The sequence below is a fragment of the Mus caroli genome, chromosome 15, assembly GCF_900094665.2.
Source record: "Mus caroli chromosome 15, CAROLI_EIJ_v1.1, whole genome shotgun sequence".
NCBI lineage: Eukaryota > Metazoa > Chordata > Mammalia > Rodentia > Muridae > Mus > Mus caroli.
Genome location: NC_034584.1, coordinates 25,806,303 through 25,820,930, shown reverse-complemented (window position 1 = coordinate 25,820,930; position 14,628 = coordinate 25,806,303). Strand labels below are relative to the sequence as shown.

Below are 14,628 nucleotides of genomic sequence, written 5' to 3'. Positions count from 1 at the left end.
AACCCTGAGGGAAGAAGTGTAGGGCATCATTTCCTGTTCAAGTACAGAAGTGCAGGCATGAATTTCTAACCTTGCTATCCACTTAAGGCCTGTGTTTACATGGGTCCATAAGAATGGATACTATGTCAGCCCATGCAGAAAGGTGGTCAGACATACAGTGTGGTGGTGTGGAAACTCTGAAGCTGCAGGTTGACTCGGTAGAACTCATGTTGCACTAATCCATAGGGATATGGGCCATTGTTGGTGTTCACAGCAGTTCTTCCTTCTTGACTTTTCCCTGCACAGGATGGGGCTGGATGAAGGTATCCCATGGCAATCCCCACACAGAAAAGATGGGGCCCGTGGCTTTGCTCATAGGGGAGTTTGTCCCTCTACAGGTGACTCACTGCACAAGACTCAACATCCAGCCGGGCAGTGGTGGCCCATGACTTTAATCCTAGAACTTGGGAGGCAGAGGCAGGCAGATTTCTGAGTTCAGGGCGAGCCTGGTCTACAGAGTGAGTTCCAGGACAGCCAGGGCTATATACAGAGATCCTGCCTTGAAAAAACAAACAAAAAAAAAAGACTCAAGATTCTCATATTATCATATAGCTATATTTTGGTCTTTCTCTTTCTAAATTATTTCGGTTTTATGATACCATAGAACTGAGAAGTAGCATTTTATTATTATTATTACAGTTGAGAGAAAAAGCAGTACTGACGGTAATGTAGAAATGTCCTCTCAGGAAAAAAAAAAGTCATATTTCTTTGGGTCAGACAAAAGCATTAATCACTTCAGTGGCTTCCTTGACTCCTTTCACACAGTTAAAATGCATTAGCAGTAATACCGATCACAGAGTGCAGACGTCCCCAGAGGAAACCGGTTTGGATTTGGTTTCCTTAAGTGCGTACTTTCACTTCTCTGCCCTGGGATTCCATGAAATTTTATGTTTGTTTGTGTGTGTCTGTATATGTGTGTGTGCGCGCGCGCGTGCTCGCGTGCAATGGATTCCTTTCTTTTAAGAAGTGTTGTAAGGTGTATTCTTTAAAAAACCAAAAAGCAAACAAACCTAACTATTCATTACGTCATCACAGACTAGGCCTGCTTCTCATATACTCTCATGCCTAGGGTTAGGAATGATCTGCAGTCAACATTCTCAGTGATGCAGCTGAATTTAGTGCAGTGGAATAATCCACATCAAGAGAGACACAGTTCACTGCCCTCCAGATCACATGTGAAGAAAATGACAGAACATCTCTCTGACAAATTATTAAAGTAGGGGTGTTGGAACATTTCTAGTTAGCCAGCAATCGCTGATAGCTTCATGTTCTTTGGGCACGATGGATGTGTGCGTGTGTGGCAAGGGTAGTTTAGACCAGAGAGTCACCTTGAGCTCCTTGCAAAGTGGATTCTCCCATTGCCTTTTCTGACTATCATCTCTCTCACCCATGGGCCATTTCTAATAAAGACCATCTATGAAAGTTCATAGCTTTTCTTAATGCCAGCAAAAGACACAGAGCAAGCCACTTCTATTGACACTCTCTGATGGACCGGCTCAAGTATATTTTCTTTTGTGACTTCAGATGCCTGTAGCACTGGTCTCCACCCTGAACCAGGTGGAGCATTATTGCTCCTGACTTTTTAAAAAAGGAAATAAAGGTACAGAACACTGAGGCTATGGTTAACTTTGCTTTGAAGCTGAGCAATGTACCTAAAACATAAGCCAGGGGAAGCTATTGTAAAAGTAAATTGCTTCCAAACTAATGTTTGATTCTACCCTACAGGAATAAAGATACTCATACTGATGGCATCTGTATGTCTAGACCTTGGTTGTAGCAAAAGAGAGCTTTTAGAAGTCAATTTCACATGCAGGACCCCACCCTAGAATGTAGTGATTGCAAAATAAAATGAGCTTAGTCAAGAGTCTTAGATAGTATGGGAATGACGTGTGTATGAGAAAGATGAGAATTGGTCTGTTTGGTGTGTAGTGTTTTGTTAGAGGCCTCTACTGCCTGTTATGTGTGTGTTCTATTTCCTAGTCTGCTATGGTGAATAGCTCTTTTCCCCTTCTGTTACTGCTTTGTGGCTTCTGTTCCTGAGATTGCCCTAAATGAATAGTCACAGTCTCCCCCATGCAAATGACATGTTGATTTCTTTCTTATATCACAAATCTTTCTGCCTTGATTATTTCAACATCATATATAATATTATAGAAATTATAGACATCTTCATAGGGCTACAAAGGCTACTGTTAGGAATGCTTAGCTAAATCAGGATGTCCTGTGTGCAGCAGTGGACAGGGTGGTCTCTAAAACCAGGCGCTGTGTGGCAGAGCCCAGCTCTGACACGTTCAGTCCATAAAACGGCAGGGAATATTTAAACTTGTGAAGATTCAGTCAGTTCCTATAGTTCAGGTGTTTAAATGTGTGCTGATTAGGGGCTTAGTGCACTATGGAATACGGAATGGAGTAAAATTGTTTATAAACTATAGTTGGCCACGCCTACAATCATTTACTGTAAATGACTTGTGTCAGTGTCAGTCATTATAAGTTGATTGATGATGTCTTACCTTGTGTTTTTTCTTGGTAGTACCTGGAAGTTGTCTGTGGGAGGCTCTAAATGGGAATAGTCATGGGAAAGGTGAGCAGCTGGTACAAGAGAATGCCATGCATGGCGATTTTTGGACTACAGCACATTTTCTCGGTGGGTACCCTCTTGTGGCTCTGAGCACCCAGAAGGGAGATATCACAGGCTCTACCTGACTTTCACTATGGCTTGCTACTTGAATGTTCTCAAAGGCCCATGTGTTAAAGTCATGGTCCTAAGGGGACATTATAGAAACACTGTGGCCTTATTAAAAGGTAGGGAGTTTTTAGATCATTGACCTGTAGTTCTCAAACTGTGAGTCCACGACCTCTTTCACAGAGTCACCCAAGACAATCCGAAAACACAGAGATTTACATTATAAGCCATAACAATAGCAAATTTACAGTTGTGAAGTAGCAATGAACTATAATTTTATGGTTGGGATATCCACAGCATGAGGCATTGTGTTACATGGTCTCAGCAGTAGGAAGGTTAAGGACCACTGACAATCAAGGAAAACCGCTAATGGGGGCTGTGGGACTCTTGCCCCTTCCTCTCTCTCTTTGCTGTCTGACAAGAAATTTGCCTCATCACGTGTTCTCATGGACATGTGCTTAGTAATAAATTCAGTCATTGAGAGAAACCTGAGGAGTTGGGTGCCCAAATAGCCATTTTACTCTTTGTACATTATTTGTCTTGAGTATTTTGTTACAGTGATAGAAAGCTCATTTACATAAGTGACAATGGTAGGGACATTTACAGTCACATGCATAGAGCTGGAGGTAGTATGCCAAGCCACCTCCTGTTTAAAGCCTTTGTATGCAGGTCCAAGGGCCATAGACACATTGCCTGCTGTCTAGGCAGCACAATTTCCTTTTTGGGAAGACAGGGATATCTTTTTCATAGGAATTTTATCAAAAGTAAGAATGTAAAGGATTTAAACCCACAGAACAGTGACATGAACCTGACATCATGAGGGAAGTTGTGAATAGAAGCCAAAGGAGGGAAAGCTGGAGAAAGAACTGCCAATTCACAGAACAAAATGAGCTTCCACGGGATAGTCACACAGAACCCACCTTGTCTTTTTATCTGTCTTGCAGACAGATAAAATATTACCACACTAATATGTCATGGGTTCTAAAGAATTTATGCTTTCTTTCACCAGAACTATAATAGGGACTAAAAAAGGAGTATATTCTTTGAAAAAGAAAGATGGCTTGCTTCTGAACTCTAAGTCTCTCCAATCAGCACCTTACAGACAGTTTCTCCTGGAGTTTGCCATCATTCTTGCTATAGCTAACACCAGGAACATTTTCTGTTTTCAGAATCATGTATGAGAAAATATATATACCTCAAATTTCTATTATGAATTTCTTTTCAGTTTGAGGCAGAAGAAATTCACAGCCCCAACCTAATTTTGTTGGCATTGATGACTGGCAAAATATGCAAGCAGTTGATATAGCAAAAGACTAATGCTCCCACAGGGGGGCTTGGACGTAAGTGGCTCCTGTGTGTGTCACAAAGGACCACAGTACTGTCCCATGTGGGAAACAGCCACTTAGAGCTGTACAAAGCAGAAAGAGTATGTATTCAGTTTGGGTTTAATTCTCTCTAAATAAATACTCCACTTTGTCACAACCACAAAGAATTAGCCTGAGGCTCCATCATCCAAAATGTGCTAGCAATACAAAAGCCAAGGTTTTACCATGGGAAGGAAACACATTCAAGTTTCTCTTCTTGAAATTAATTTTATAGGTTCAGAGTTGACTGTAGCTATATTACAAGAGGCATATTATGTATAATATCCAATACTGGAAGGAGCAACAAATGGGGTTCTATAAAATATGAATTCCTCATACTATATTTCCTTTCATAGATTCCTGAGAACCTTCTCATGCATGGGCTAGGAATTATTTTTAAACGATTTTACTAGTACAGAAGGCATTTATTGTAGTTGGAGGCATATATCTAACCACATTAGAAAATAAACTATCATAATATCTCTGCCAGTGGGCATTCCACAAATTGGAATAACATAAGTCGCAATTTTTGATCACTAGGGGTACTATTGTAAAGTGCTCTCCAAAGCATTTAATTGAACCATTGTGCTGTTTCTGTGTTAGCTCTACTGGGCTGCTCACTGCTAGGCTGATCAGTCGACTCTGACATCCTCTGTACCCCAGTCAGATGTTGATGAACTCCAATGCTTCCTTTCTGAGCGTTAGCAGGAGTGGAAGAGAGAATTCTCTGCATTGAGAGAAGCTGGGTGTCCATTACTGTGTTTTAGAGTAGGGGGTAGAAAAGAGTAGATACTATTTGTTAATGGATGTGATGCCCCCAGCAAGGTATTCCAAGGTATTTAGCTCTACCTCTCAGCTAAAATACCTCCTTACTCCTTGAGTAAACAGAAGGTTAAACTCCTGTTTTCTTGTTTCCTGTGACTGTGTATGAGTCTCAGTAAATCTTGATGCTGGAGGGTGTGTGTGCCTTTGTATATGAAGCTATGAAGGGGTGATGTGTGTGTGTGTGTGTGTGTGTGTAGGGCTCACTTTGCTGTTCCTTTAAGTCACACAAATCTGCCAGATTTTCATTTCCCCATTCGTCCTTCCCATATTGATCTGCCTGCCTGTCTACCTGTCTGTCCGTCCATCTGTCTGTCCATCCATCCATTCATCCATCCATCTTACCTGTTGCAAACATGCTAAAGCCTGGTCACATATTTTAATGGAATAATATGATTTGTTAGTATAAATGAAGTTTACTCCCCTTAGATCTTCAACGGAAATATATGAAAGCAATGGTCTTATATTCCTCAGGAAAGAGAACAGAAATTTGAGTAACAATACAAAATTGGTAAAAATTAAATTTCACTTTGACTTTTTCGAGACAGGTTTCTCTGTTTAGCCCTGGCTTTCTTGGAACTCCCTTTGAAGACACAGGCTGGCCTATGAAGTCAAAATCCACCTGTATTTGCCCCAGGAAGTGCCTGGATTAAAGCCCTGTTCCACAGCTCAGCTCTTTTGACTAATTATAAAACTCCCTTAAAGGCTGAAGACAAGAGGAAGTGCAGACAACAGAAACTGGAAGTCGCATTGGAAACCGCGATAACAGAGCTGCTTGCACTGTGGCTTCTTCCTCTGCGTCCACTTCCGCTTACAAAGTCACAGTACACTTTGACTGTTTATAGAGCAGAAACCACAGGGTATCCATAAACACCAGTGGCCATCACATCTTCTGTCTTTACATCATGAAAGGCAGTAGCAGCCTTTTGACCATGTGAGCCACCTGAACTCATGTAATGTTTAGTAAAAGAAAAAAAAATCAATGGATGTATAAATCTTCACCACAGATTTATTCATAACTACCAAAGGCTAGAATATCAGCCAGACATCCCTCATCAGCTGAGCAGTGAATGGCATGACACAACACACTACAGAAACCTCCACAGCAAGGGAAAGAATGGCTTTTGGTACACAGTAGGTAGTGATCCTCAAAAGACTAAGATGCCTTTAAAAAGAAGTAATAGTCTTGAAGTACAATATTAGGGGACTGAAGAAAAGATCAGTGACAGCTAAGTGTTAAGGATAGGTCAGGGGATAGTGCAGGACGAGGTAGCCTTTCTGTGATGGAGTGGTTAGAATATTGATATTGGTGGTACAAACACAAAGCCATTTGTTTGATGCATTCTCATAGAACTAAGCACACACACAAATCTCTCTCTCCTTCTCTCTCTTTCTGTGTGTGTCTGTGTGTATGTACACACATGCTTGTACACATGGGAGGTGTAAATTAAAAGTAGGAAATTCTGGATTATACCAATGCCTTATATGTGGGCTAGGCATAGTTACAGGGAAACAGGCATAGTTACAAGTAAGCTTTCTGTATAATTTATTTCATATTTTCATGAGTCTATAAATAGTCACAAATAAAAACCAAAACAAAACTAAAGTGTGGTTTGACCATGCTTCAGTTTTACACTCTGACCTGTTTTTTTTGTTTTTTTGTTTTTGGTTTTTGTTTTTTGCTTTTGTATACAAGATGCCGTTAGTTTATTCTCTCATGTAATATAAGCTAGAACAAAATGAAGATCGGGGATACTGGAATAATGACAGAGAAGGAAGAGATGGAGATGGTATGATGGTTTATAGATGCTCAGCCCAGGGAGTGTCGCTATTGGGAGGTGTGGCCTTGTTGGAGTAGGTGTGTCATTGTGGGCATGGGCTTTAAGATCCTCATCCTAGCTGCCTGGAAGTCAGTCTCCCACTAGCAGCCTTCAGAGGAAGATGTAGAACTCTCAGCTCCTCCTGTACCATGCCTGCCTGGATGCTGCCATGTTCCCACCTTGATGATAATGGACTGAACCTCTGAACCTATAAGCCAACCCCGATTAAATGTCCATTAAAAGACTTACATTGGTTATGGTGTCTGTTCACAGCAGTAAAACCCTAAGACAGATGGGCATACAGAAAAAAAAAAAAAAGAAAAAAGGAATGTGTTCACTTGTGACTATCCTTTTGTTCTTTATTCTTATCAGAGCTGACTGGACCTGCCCAAGCTCATTGATGCTTTGTTCCATGAATGAGCTGTTAGCCCTGAAATAGAATATAGGAATCACATAGCCAATCAGATGCAAGAACTACCCCGTCATTAGTGAAAAGGCCATGGGTTATACCTCAGATTCTCTGCTCATCAGATGCCCAAATTTCTTTCTATTGTCCTGTGATTTAAGAAAGATTTAAAGTGATATTTGGCTCCATATCCCGGAGCAAAATGCCAGTTTTTATGCATGCTCGTAAAATCCAGATCTCACATAATGCAATGTACTCCCTCCCTGCAAACATTGATAAAACATAGGCTGTTGCCTGGTAGGCATGCCCCCGTTTTTCCTACTAATCTGACTGCAGAGGAGTGACTGCAGAGGGGATTTGTGTGGATGTCTTACAAACAACTCTCCCAGTGCCTAGAAATTGGTCTCCTTGATTTGTCCATTGCTTTCCATATATATTATGCTAAACATTTAAATTACACACTTAAGAATACTCTCCAAAGTTTTATATAGAATAGCTGAAATTGAAAGATTAGATTAGACCCCTTACTTTATGTAGGGGCAAAACAACAGTTCTTTTCGAACTATTATGTTCAGGAAAAAATGAGGATTTGAATAAGAGTTCTTGCTAAACAATGGTAGTGCTTGCATAAAAAATGTTTCAAATTTTTTATAGAGCCATAAATGAAAACATCTTAAGATATTTAAAACATCTTCCTAGTTGACATTATTTGTGCTTATTTTTCCATTATAAATGACATTTGGTGTCTATAATCTTAATGGCCATGGCTAGAACTTTGCAATGCCTCTATGCTCTCTATACACAGGGCTCTGTACAGGAGCGACTCACTCCGTTCAGGAGAGGTCCAGGTGTGTGAATGAAAGAGCTATGTACAACCCACACCATAACTTCTTACACTGCAGCTCATTCACACCCTTTCCTGCTGGAGCCATGAATGAAACTCAGAGTACACACCACCTGTGTGTCATCTTAAGTACAAAGTAACCAGGAGTGTCAACAGATCCTCAAGGCCAGGCTTTGCCTCTGAATCATGGCTCTGTATAAGGAAGACAAGCTCTTCTCAGAAACAGGAACTATCAAGGAGTTATGGCATCTTCTCCTCACGTTCCTTCCCTTGTCCACCAACACCCAAAGCTAACATGACGAGACCCAGTAGCCATGGCTGGACTTTATTTGGACTTTTGTAACTCCTGGGTAAGAGAATGCTGAACCTCCTCAAGTCAGGCAAGTAGGACAGAAACAGAGAGCATCTTCCCGCTGTGTATCCATTGAGCCTAGCAGAGCCAAATGCACACACATGCACAGGGCACAAACTATGTGCTCCATGATTTCAGTGATTCACCACCTAGATTACCCACTCCGGCATAGGACAGGATAAACAAAATGTAAAATGCATGCTTATAGTTTAAAATTCATATTCTTCTTCCCTTATTTTTCTCTGACTTCCCATGTTCAGTATTTTCAATACATGTGACCATACACAGGACTGTTTGTTTTTTAATGTGGGGTCTAAGGGATTGATAGTTATCTTGTTGTGTTTGCAAGATAAGCCTGGTGCTACTAAGTGGTCCACCCCTCAGGTCCCTTACCTCCCTTTCATAGCATCTTTCTCTGAGTGTTTCACGTACTATATCTTATATGTGGAGTGGGCTCTGTACATTGTGTCAACATGATGGATGGCTCATATAGCACGGTAACTAAATGATGTGACGTCCTGAGGGGCAGAGGATTAGCTTCTCTTCAGTTTCACTACACCTAGTCAAGTTGCTCAAGTTCAAGCCTGGAAGGGGGTGTGTGTGACTCTGCTCTGATCGAATATACACAGCATTCCTGTCATTGATATTGCAGAATCCAATCAAGTAATCTTAGCTCACAGGTGGTCAGAGACTGTCCACTGATGGAAGAGCAGAACCCAGGTCTTCTGGAGAGCCGTGTGGGCTTACACAGATTCTTGCAACCTGTCCTGATCTCAGCTCTCTGTCTCGGAATGTCTGGACCAGGCTCTGCATGGGTTGAGACTCCGCCCTGTTTTATTACTTATCAAAGCACATTGACGGAATTTGTGTTTCAGTGCATGGAGAGTCATTCAGGGATTGGCTCCCATGCTCCATGTGCTCATGTGTAGGAATCACCATAGGGAAGAGTGTCCTTTTACTATTCTAAGTGACCACCCCCCCCCCTTTTTGAAGAATTCTATCTTCTTTGGAAAATGACTACAACAAAAGTGAGTTTATTATATTTGCCATAAAGCACTATGGGAATAACTTATTCCTCTACTGAGTGAATGTTTTGATTGGCACACCTTGTCTAGAATAAAAACATTCACCAGTCAGACATGCCCTGCTACCCTCCTCCCCCACCCCCAATCATACTAGGTGGCCAATCCTTTAAGAACACTAACTACATTTAATAGTGTACCATCATTTACATCAACGGTGAAATTTTATTTTTATATTTTACACATCTAAGTTTACATGGCTGTTTTGTCTTTTGGGTTCCTTATTATTTATTACTTGAGAGTTCCATACACCAACACACACACACACACACACACACACACACACACACACACACACTGTATTGATTAAACCTACTCATTCCTGCCTTTGTGTTCATAGGTACAGGGCTATCTCCTAGAGTATGGGTGGCCTCTGTGAACTCACATCTTTGGAGAAGAGAGTATTCCTCCCTTAGCAGCCATTGATTACCAATGTCTTCCCAGCTAGAGATGGGACTTTGTGATGCTCCTATCTATTCTAGGATGTTTTTCTGGCTCCATCTTGCAAAAGTCTTGTTTGTGGGATCCTGGCTGCTGTGAGTTCACACACATCTATATTACACTTCCTCTCCTGAGGCTCAGAGATCATCACAGAAGGAAGAGGTGGCAGAGCTGAAAGGAAGGGGCAGAAAGACTGGAAAAGCCAGAGCGTTGGGGGATGACAGGCATTTTCTCTTACAGTCAGTATATTCCTTTCAAAGGAGAAAGTGAAATTACTTCTTCATGTCCCCACCAAAGGTTGCATTTACATATGCAAAAGCACATACTTTGCAAATACCATTGGATTTTTTCTTCTTTACTGGATGTCTTTTGTTTTCAGTTACGTTTTGTCCAATGTTTAGACTTGAGTGAACTAATTTTCCTCTCTCTAATTAAGCCTATTGCAAGATTTCACTCACTCGAGCTTCCTGTTAAATGAAACATTATTTTCCCTTATCAGTGTTCTGTGATGTGTTCCTAGTAGCTTCTAATTGGGGACAATTATAAGAAGATAAATCTAAATTCGGCAGGGGCAGTTGCCATTAACATATCCCTGCTTTGCTTGTGAGGACTTCCTGTTTGTGTAAGACAACAGGGAGCTCAGACTCCAGAGTGAGGCCTGTTGGAGCAGCACAGGAAACAGGCAGCAAGGGCAGCCTTCATTTTAATTTGTTAGTCTAAATTGGCTTGAGAGGAACCCACAAAGTCGTCCTCACCTGATGTGCCTAATGACCTTAATGCAATGAGTGGGTGTGTTGACTTAGTTCTTTCCAGAACCATTGCCTCCCACAGCCCTGGACAAATTGCTGGAACAAGCTGTATCCTCAGAAAAGGTACCACATGCAATGATATGCACGTATGTTATAACAGAACCTAGTGTTTTATTCAGTAATTTTAAACAACTTAATTTAAAAAGCAAGAGAAAGGGATAGATAAAGTTGAAGGGAATTTTCTTCATCAGACACCCAAGGAAAGGATCTCTAAGAAGCAGGGTAATGTTGAAACCAGTGTTTGTCTACCAAGAGAACTCTGCCTTTCCCCACGGCTCAGGATTTCTTCACTTGCCTTTTAGAGCCAGGAAGAAATAACAAGAAAATCAAATGTGATTTTTGTTGTCCTTCACTTGTAATTAATGGGCTCAATTTGACCTCTCTATTGAAATATAAAATGATCCTTTGAAACCATTTCATTAATATGAAAAACTCAGATGTCATGGAATAAAATGCTGGTAAGGAAACCTTTAGTTAGCATATTCATATGTGTGCATACATATGTGAGTGCCTGAGTACACACACACACACACACACACACACACACCTTAATTTAGAATGGAGACATCTGAGAAATGTCAGTATCTAACCCTCAGGTTAATGATGCACGAGGAATGAAATTTCAGTTTGTCTGGATGATATAAACTGTGCTTAAGGGTCATACTTCATGCCTCTCATTTTCTTCCTTTGTAGAGATTCAATCAGGAACTCTTCATGCTATCAGTCTGAATTGTATACTCTGTGGGGACGAGCAGTTGAATTTGTGAGCGGTTAATGGCTCTCACAACTGTTTAAAGGAGAGAGTAAGCATGAGCTATACATTGAAGTATTCAGAAATAATTTTTTTTTCTGTAAAGTCAACAGCATCCATCAGCTGTTCTTTACTGAGACGAATCTACAGAGCAGGGGCTTTGTATAGATCTTCTCCTTTGCCCCCACCACCCCCTGAATTCACTGCCCCTCCTAGGGTCTTATTTGGAAGTGGGTGTTAAATTACTTGCATGGCCCTAGTTTGTGTTCTACAGTATAAAGCGAAATGTGACCAGAAAGCGTTTGGAGATGAACTCAGCTAAGCCTATCATCAATCCATGGACTGGTCAAGAGTGCAGAGCATAACTATTGGAGCGACACTCCACAGCTCCAAGGAACCAGTCAATCCTGATCAAACAAGTCTAACTAGACAACTAGACACACATCTAATAAGCAATGCCAAGGCACTTTAAACAAACCGGGAACACTCTCGCCATCACCAGCCTTGAGGAAGAAATGGTGGTTTCTCTTCTTCCCCTTGAGATGGGACTGCCCAATGACCTGCATCTACTAATAAAAGAGAGGAGTTGGGATGAGGGAGGCATTAATTTCTAACTCCTGCAGGATGGATCTTAGGCGACCTCCAGCTGTTAGTCCTTTCCATAAATGAAAGTACCGATGGGGCTCAGGCTTCCTTAGATGATGTTTGGCTACACGGTGACATCCATGCTGTGAAAAAGCCCAAGCTGGCCAGCTTGAGAGACAGGAGCTGCAGGGACTGGGCAGATGTGAGAGAAATGGCCTTGAACTTTACTTCTGAGCTTGGCTGCTAGAGTGAAAGACCTTGGCTGGTGGCACAAGGAACAGGAGAGAGGCCTCCCCCAGGAGAATTCTCTACACACAGGCCCTGGAGGAAGCACATCCACGCCCCTGAGCTTGGAAGGTTTGTTAAAGTACAATCAATAACTGGAATAGTGTGCACGGCACACAGTGCTCCTCCTCTGCCAACACTTAGTGAAACTGGCCAAATGGCTGACTATCAAATGTGCAAGTCATACTGAATTTCTGCAAGGTAATTTTCTCCCCAAGAAAAAAGACAGACAGATGCAGAAACACTGGGTTAAGCATGGTGTATTGTTTTCATTGAATAATTGAGTCAATGTTGGACTTTATTTAATTCTCTCTCTCTCTCTCTTTCTCTCTCTCTCTCACACACACACACACACACATTTGGATTTTATATAATTCTTTTCAAATGGCTAGACACACTCCATATACTGGATTCTTGAAGTGAGATTTAAAACAAAGCTATTAAAGTTCGAAGTCTATGACTTTGAGAAAAATTATAATTTTTCAGAATGGAAATAGCATGCAAACTATTAATGGGTGATGGTGTAGACTGCTGTAGTGGTGTAGTTGGCTTAGGAACCCGCAAAACAGCACCTATTGAATGTGCTAAGACCTGAAGCAGAGAGCAATTTACCCCGGATTTTCTGCACCAGGATGACATCTGTGCACAAATGTGATATGAGCCAGGTCTTGAATGAAATGATGGGACAAAATTCAACAGAAGGAAAGAAATGGAATTATATGGGAGTTTTGACCTGGCAGACTTCTGACATGAGACAAAAATGAAAGAAAAAAATCAATAACTTATTTAAGCAAGTTTAACATTTCTAGATGAAGCTCCAGGTGGACAGGAATGACTGTGGAGGATGTAATTTGGGTTTTGAGATACTCCCATTTTACTGTGGTGCTAAGGAGGCACACAGGTCACAGTTTCAGACATATTGTGAAACTGGGAAAAGTGCATAAGAGTGGGTCTCTGCCATGGGCGAAGCCAAGTGAAATGATAAAACAGCAGCCACAAAAGGTACCGAAATGAGGCTGTGCTCCAGGAGCACTGGGTATTAGATCCCTATAATCCTCTGTATGTGCAGGCATATATATTAAAACAGCATGTATCTGAGGTACTCCTACAGAGGATGCAGCTACGATTCCTCATGTAATAAAAATTGATGGAGGGAGGGGATTTCTTGTAAGTAACATAATAGGTGTGTGTGTGTGTGTGTGTGTGTGTGTGTGTTCCTCACCAACTGTTTATTGTAATTTTATTTTAACAGAGTCATTTCAGTAGTAAACACCAACATTATAATAATTCACAATAACAAAAAAATCCTCAGCATCATCAGTCATCTGAGAGAGGAACATTAAAAGGAAATGCCTTGTATCTAGTTGGAGAATTATTTTTAATCGTTTCCTTTATTCTTTGAAATTACAATATAATTACACTCTTCCCCTACGTCTTCCTCCCTCCACAACCTCCCACATGTGATCTCTTTCAAATTCATGTCTTTTTATTAGTTGTTGTTATGTGTGTTATATATGTGTGCGCACACACACATACACATATATACATATATATTCCTAAATACATAAGTACAGCATCCTCAGTCTGTATGTTACTTATATCTATGTTTACAAGGATGACCAGACAACAATAATAGACATGCTAATGTAGACAGAGGAAAGCCCAAGTGCCCTTAACCCTGCACAAAGAAGTCAACTAAGAAATGCTGAGATTAGGAGAAACAATTTTCCTTGTCGAAGCTTGTTGGTTTTCCAATACCAAATAATCATTCCTGGAGATTAGGTTTTTAAGCAGACTGACATAACCAATCTTTGCAAAGGTGTGAAGTTATAGGAATGCAAATTGGACAAACATATGAAGGATCGACAGGAAGTCTCTGTATATGAAAACTACACCTAACCAACCAATGGCTGAGTGATTTCAATCCAAGAACGTTTGCAAGGAAATACAAAGGACAAAAGGATTGGTAGAAGAATGGAATTCATTGATTTTTCCAAAGTGGGAAATTTCCCATTCTTTGTCCATAAGTAGAGTGTGATCATGCAATGGAAACTAAGTATGAAAATGGAACGTTATACCAGATTATAGATACATGTGGCCTCAAGAAATCTCAGAGCTGTACCCTCAGTGGACGAAGCTCTGTAAAGGGATGGCTGTCACCTACTGTCATGCTGTCCCTGACATTATGGTCTCTCTTAGGAACCAAAAGCCAAAATATACTCTTGCCAAAGACCAGCTTGGTTGGGGGTCCTTCGGAAAGGGTGTTTGGGAACTACTAAACAAAAGACTCAAAGTCAATCATGGAAACAAGCTGACAGCTCTGTAGACTGCTTGAGATGGCTCCC

The 14,628-nt window shown here is 41.0% G+C and overlaps 1 protein-coding gene across 7 annotated transcripts in view; it reads right to left on the bottom strand.

Annotated features, from left to right (window-relative positions):
* The window catches only part of Ctnnd2 (catenin delta 2), a 793,031-nt gene that overhangs the window by 377,877 nt on the left and 400,526 nt on the right, over window positions 1–14,628 (bottom strand). The window lies entirely within an intron of this gene.